This window comes from Gadus morhua, chromosome 20 (assembly GCF_902167405.1).
Source record: "Gadus morhua chromosome 20, gadMor3.0, whole genome shotgun sequence".
Taxonomy (NCBI): domain Eukaryota; kingdom Metazoa; phylum Chordata; class Actinopteri; order Gadiformes; family Gadidae; genus Gadus; species Gadus morhua.
In genome coordinates this window covers 23437981-23444123 of record NC_044067.1, presented here as the reverse complement: position 1 = coordinate 23444123, position 6143 = coordinate 23437981, and the positions used below count along the sequence as shown (strand labels likewise).

Sequence of the window (6143 nt, the reverse complement as noted above, 5' to 3'; positions counted from 1 at the left end):
TCACATCATTTCAAGTCAGGGGGTGGCGACAGACCCTAAAAAGATTGAGGCAGTGGCTAGTTGGCGTTGCCCTAACACCGTCTCGGAGGTGCGTTCTTTCTTGGGGTTCGCCAGCTACTACCGCCGGTTTGTGGAGGGTTTTGCCAAGGTGGCGGCCCCCCTCCACAAGCTGGTGGCGGCGCTGGGTGGCACTAAATCAAAGCGAGGCCCGGGCCAAAGTTTGCTGTCCCATTGGTCTGAAGAGTGCCAGCAAAGCTTTGATGCCCTAAAGAGAAAGCTGACCACGGCCCCTGTCCTTGCCTACGCCGATTTCAGCTTGCCATTTATCTTGGAAGTGGATGCGAGTTACAGCGGATTAGGGGCTGTTCTATCACAGGAACAGGGAGGGAAGGTGCGCCCTATAGCTTATGCCAGCCGTGGTCTTAGGCCCACTGAGCGCAACATGTCCAACTACAGTTCCATGAAGTTGGAGTTCATCGCGCTCAAGTGGGCCCTCACTGAAAAGTTTAGGGAGTATCTGTTGGGGCAGCGCTGTATCATCTTTACGGACAACAATCCCCTAAGTCACCTGTCCACTGCAAAACTAGGAGCATTAGAGCAGCGCTGGGTTGCCCAGATGGCTCCATTCGACTACGAGATCAAATATCGCTCCGGCAGACAGAACCGCAATGCGGATGCTCTGTCGAGGCAGAACCCCTCGGACCATCCTGTTTTGGCGGATTTGGCCCTGGGCATGACCCTTCCAACTGCCTTACAGCAAGTTGAGCAGGCACAGCCAGTAACGCAGGTGGTTCAAGCGGTGGTTACGGCGTTCCCTGATAACAAAACCTCCCATTTGTACTCTAGTCAGGAACAAGATCCCGTCTTCCAGGAGGTTGTGCCACATTGGAGGCGAGGTGTTAAACCTGGGCCTGCTGAGAGACAGCGAATGTCCAAGTCGGCATTGGTTCTCTTACGCCAGTGGGACCGACTAGTGGAAAGGGAAGGTGCTATATACCGTAGGGTGTTTTGTTCAGACGGAGCAGAGGAATATTTCCAACTGTTGCTTCCTGCTAGTTTGAAGTCTGATGTTCTGACCCAGCTACATCAGGAGCATGGCCACCAGGGGGTGGAGCGCACCTTGGACTTGGCCCGTAAACGGTGCTATTGGCCCGGGATGTCCTCCGATGTGGCTCGTTGGTGCCTTGAGTGCGAGCGATGTCAAACTGCAAAAGACACTAAACCCCCAGCACGTAGCTTCATGGGGCATCTGTTGGCCTTAAGGCCAAATGAGGTACTTGCTGTGGATTTCACGTCACTGGAACCGTCTCGGTCGGGTGTGGAAAATGTTCTAGTTATGACTGACGTGTTCAGTAAGTTTTCGCTGGCCATCCCAACCCAGGACCAGCGTGCCTCCACCGTGGCAAGAGTGCTTGTCCATGAGTGGTTTTACAAGTTCGGTGTCCCTGCTCGCATCCATTCCGACCAAGGTCGTTGTTTTGAGGCAACTCTCATCCAACAACTTTGCCAGCTCTATGGTGTGGAGAAATCACACACCACGCCCTACCATCCTGCCGGTAATGGCCAGTGTGAGCGGTTTAACCGCACCCTACATAACCTCCTCCGTACTCTGCCAGCATCTCGTAAAAGAGATTGGGTTGCGTGCCTCCCACAGCTGCTCTTCTGTTATAATACCACCCCGCATTCAGCAACCGGTGAGTCCCCTCACTTCCTGTTGTTCGGCCAGGAGCCACGCCTACCGCTTGACTTTTTGCTGGGAACAGTACCCGACCCTGTAGCCGGGACGGTGCATGATTGGATTGACGAACACCAAGCCAGGCTGCAAGTCGCCTTTCAGGGGGCTGAAGGCCGGCTTCGAGCTGCAGCCGGTAAACGGAAAGAGGCCCATGACCGTCAGGTTAAAGATCTACCACTGGGGGAGGGTGAGTTGGTCTACCTCCGTAACCTTAGTAGGAGGGGCTGCCACAAAATTCAGTACCTGTGGAGCCCAGTGGTATACGAGGTTATCAAAGCCCCCCCAGTAAACGGGGCGGTGTACACTATTGCTCCAGTGACTGATCGGAGCAAAGTCCGACAGGTACATCGTGGTCTCCTTAAAGCTCGGCTAGGGAGCGATGCACCGGTAGGCCCGCCTTACACAAGTCCGCCAGTCGCTGAGACTGTTGTCGTGACGGAGGACGACATGGATGTTGATCTGGCATTCTTGCCCCCGACGTCACTGCTACATCCAGTAGCGACGCCTGTTGTTGCCCTTGCCTGTCCGGGCCCCCAGGTGTTGCCTGCTGACCCCCCAACACCATCGGCTGGACCAAAATCTACTGCGGTAAACACCAGTATCGCAGCCAGCCCCTCCCCTAGTCTAGACACTCAAACTAGTACTAGCGGAGTGGTTCATACTGACGGTACACCCGTAGTACGGGTGGTAGAGAGTCTGGATCAGGTAGAGGTCAGTGTGCCAGTGCTATCGCCAGTGGTCCCGGAGTCGAGCATTGGTGGAGTGGCTCTACGCCGGACATGTAGAGCCATGACAGGCCAACATTCTAACATTCACCATTTACCTCAGACAGCCGGCCAGATGGGGGTGTGCCCCAGTGGCCCTGTGTCGAGTCCAGTTGGTGCTGCTCTTCAAACCGAGGGTTCGAATGGGGCTGCCAACCGGCCTATCGTCGGGACGCCGACTGAAAAGGTGGGGGTAGATTGTGGTGAGACGCAGGGGCAGAGCCCTTTGTAATGATCAGGGCCGTCACAGCCAATGGCTTGCGTCTCCACCTTATTTATTCTGAGGTAGCTTTTTGTGTCGGGAGGTGCCACAATTTGTCTCCTCGTTATTTCCTGCTACGCCCCTCCAGGCAACTTGCTACCGGTATGTACGTGTGCTTTCCCTGTGGACGCTCTAGCTGATTTGTTTGGCATGGTGATTTACTTTTTCACACTGGTCGCTTTGCAGCGCTTGTGCCTGTTGCTTGCTGGTGCCTGCTGGTGCCCTGCCTTGGTTGGTGATTCGTGCTGTTTGTTGATCGGATTCCAACCGAATGGTAACATTCAGCGGTGCGCTGTGAGCCGCTGGCTTAAGTAGGAAGTTGCCAACTTCCTGGTAGGTATGCCTTATTTTATATCGCTATTGTTTTTAGAATTATGTATAGCACTAACGGGGTGACCTGTATGCCTTCTAGGTACTGCCGATTGTGTCGTTGCCGACTGCTGTTTTTGCCACCCGTTGTTTACCACCAAAGCTGCCCAACTGTCCTGGGCTAGCCTGGAGGATAGCGGCGAAGACGCTAACGACCACTCCTTTTGAACGTGATCTGTCTGTTGACTTGTCCTTGTGTGTTTCCACCTGTCCGTGTCGCAACTAGTGTGTGTCTGTGTGTGTGTGTAGAGTGTTGACGAGTGCGTGCGTGTTTGTCCTGGGCTAGCCTGGAGGATAGCGGCGAAGACGCTAACGACCACTCCTTTTGAACGTGATCTGTCTGTTGACTTGTCCTTGTGTGTTTCCACCTGTCCGTGTCGCAACTAGTGTGTCGGTGTGTGTGTGTAGAGTGTTGGCGAGTGCGTGCGTGTTTGTCCTGGGGAAGTGTTTGGTTTAATTTGGGGGATTCTGTTTATGGTTTGTTTTGAGCCCTGCTTCTGTTAAGCCACTGGCAGGAGGCCTTTTTATAGCTGCGGATAACCAGTGGGCTATCACGCATGTTTAAGATCCTTTTTGGCCTGGTTTGTGTGTTTGTGTTATATTTTGTTTTCTTACTGATTTCCTTTTGTGAATTACATTTTGTGTAGTTGTGTTTATTGTTTTGTTTGGTCGTTTGTATCTGCCCTCATCTCTCTTTTGTTCCTTCGTTTCCAGGCGCTGAGTGCCCACCGCAGGGAGGCAACTAGATCCTTTAGGTGGTGGTGCCCCCTTCCCGAGTGTGGTTTCACGTGTGTCCTCTTGGAATTTCTCTTTTATCATTTTGATCCTGTGTTGCTGTGTGTATGTGCGAGCACGAGTGACTGGTTGGTGTTTATGTGTCTCCCCCTCCGTCTCCTGGTATCTTGCCCCCTGCTGGTAAGCCTCAGCCCTAACCATCCTGTCTATCCCCTACATACCAATTGATTTCATTTATCCTGTTTGTTACATGTGGAACACACATGTTTTAGTTAATAAAAACAACTTATTTTTGGAACTTCGTCTCTGGTGCCGTCAGTCAACGAACGTGTGTGCTAGATAATTGTTTGGATTTAATTGATTAGTATATCCCTGGGTGCAATCCCTAGGGTGGCGTTGTCGGTTAGCTTGCTTTTTCCCGTAATGCCACACACGCATAAAAACAAGAAATGTTGATATCTGTAAATTTCAATGCAAACGTGTTACTAAGCTTACCAAAAGGTGATAGGGCCATACTCCACCATTTGGAATTGGAATACATTAGTTTTGAGCAATATCAACAATGTAAGGTCAAAAACACATTGTTGGTCTAAAAGTGATAGCGCTCTGAAAAGCATTTTGCATTCATAAAAACAAGAAATGTTGATATTTGTCAATTTCAATGCAAACGTGTTACTAAGCTTCCCAAAGGGTTATAGGGCCATACTCCACCATTTGGAAGTGGAATACATTCGTTTTGAGCAAAATCAACAATGTAAGGTCAAAAACACATTGTTGGTGTAAAAGTGATTCTAGCGCTCTGAAAAGCATTTTGCAGGCATAAAAACAAGAAATGTTGATATCTCTGTTAATTTCAATGCAAACGTGTTACTAATCTTACCAAAGGGTTATTTGGCCATACTAAACCATTTGGAAGTGGAATACATTAGTTTTGAGCAAAATCAACAATGTAAGGTCAAAAACACATTGTTGGTCAAAAAGTGATTCTAGCGCTCTGAAAAGCATTTTGCAGGCATAAAAACAAGAAATGTTGATATCCGTCAATTTCAATGCAAACGTGTTACTAAGCTTACCAAAGGGTTATTGGGCCATACTAAACCATTTGGAAGTGGAATACATTTTGTCACGATACGCACACGTTGTGTCACTTGTCGTGGTATTTATTAGAAGGTTAACAGATCTTAATACAGGGCTCATTCGAGCGCGTCTTCATAACTGGTTCGACTCATCCACACGTGACCGGAACTACGTCACTCCGTAATATACTGATACGTCCATACATAATCACATTACATCTCCCCTTTTAAGACAATAAACTAAAAGTAACCTTTACCTGTATTGAGTCCATCCAGAGAATCCTAAACATACATTCGGATAAACAATACCTACTCTAATTGCAGATTCAGGTAAGCAAACTTTTTCTTATTCAAAATTAAATCTATTTTTACCAAAAGCATTTCCTCTTCTTTTCCCCCATAAACCTCACAACCTCCATACTACTGTACTGTAGTATGTGTAACACATTCACATAACATAACACAGTAAGTGCATTACCAACATTAACGCAGGAACAGTTTTTCCCTTATCCGTCTCCTTTCCCCTCTTTTTTTTTTTTTTTTTATTTTACTCTCGTCAGGATTTTTTTTTTTCTTTCAACTAAATCAGCCCACTGTTAAGACAGTAACGAAACCTAGAAAAAAAAAAATGGTTAGGCATTAGCAGTAAAACAGTCAAAAATCAATCATTGAGTCTGAACCGGAGAGGTGGTCGGATTTCCCGGCCCCTGGAGGTCAGTCTGGCTGTGTCACCAGACAGAGTAGGCCGTGCCGGTGTCTGTGTAGCCTCTGGTGCAGAGGGCCCTGGTGATGCTCTTTGGCCCCTGGTGACCATACCAGGAAGTGGACTGCTGACGGGACGTGCTGGGCTGGTCCCGGGCTGTAGCTGTGGTTCTGTAGGCCCGGTGGTCTCAGGAACAGCCTGGAGGTGTCTCCTGTTGCGCCGCAACACTGTGCCGTTGTCCATCTTGACCATGTAGGATCTGGGTTGTTCTGCTCTCGCCACCACCTGCGCAGGGGTCTTTCACCCCTTGTCTGTGTCCAGCTTGACACGGACTGCCTGACCTGTCGGCAGCTCTGGGAGACGGAGGGTGGAGTGTCGGCGGTTGTAGAAGTACTCGTAGGATTTTTTTGCATTAGAGTCATTTACTCTTACTTGTTCAGGGCTTATTGGAGTCTTTTGCAAGCTTTGCTCCAATGTGGGGACTGTGGTGCGAATTTGT

At 49.4% G+C, this 6143-nt stretch overlaps 1 long non-coding RNA gene across 1 annotated transcript; it reads left to right on the top strand.

Moving 5' to 3' along the window:
• Positions 1 to 3019: 3019 nt before the first annotated feature.
• LOC115533517 (uncharacterized) lies at positions 3020 to 4163 on the top strand. The gene is made up of 2 exons (XR_003974204.1): positions 3020 to 3094; positions 3174 to 4163. It is a non-coding gene; the product is annotated as an uncharacterized LOC115533517 (long non-coding RNA).
• Positions 4164 to 6143: the final 1980 nt, after the last annotated feature.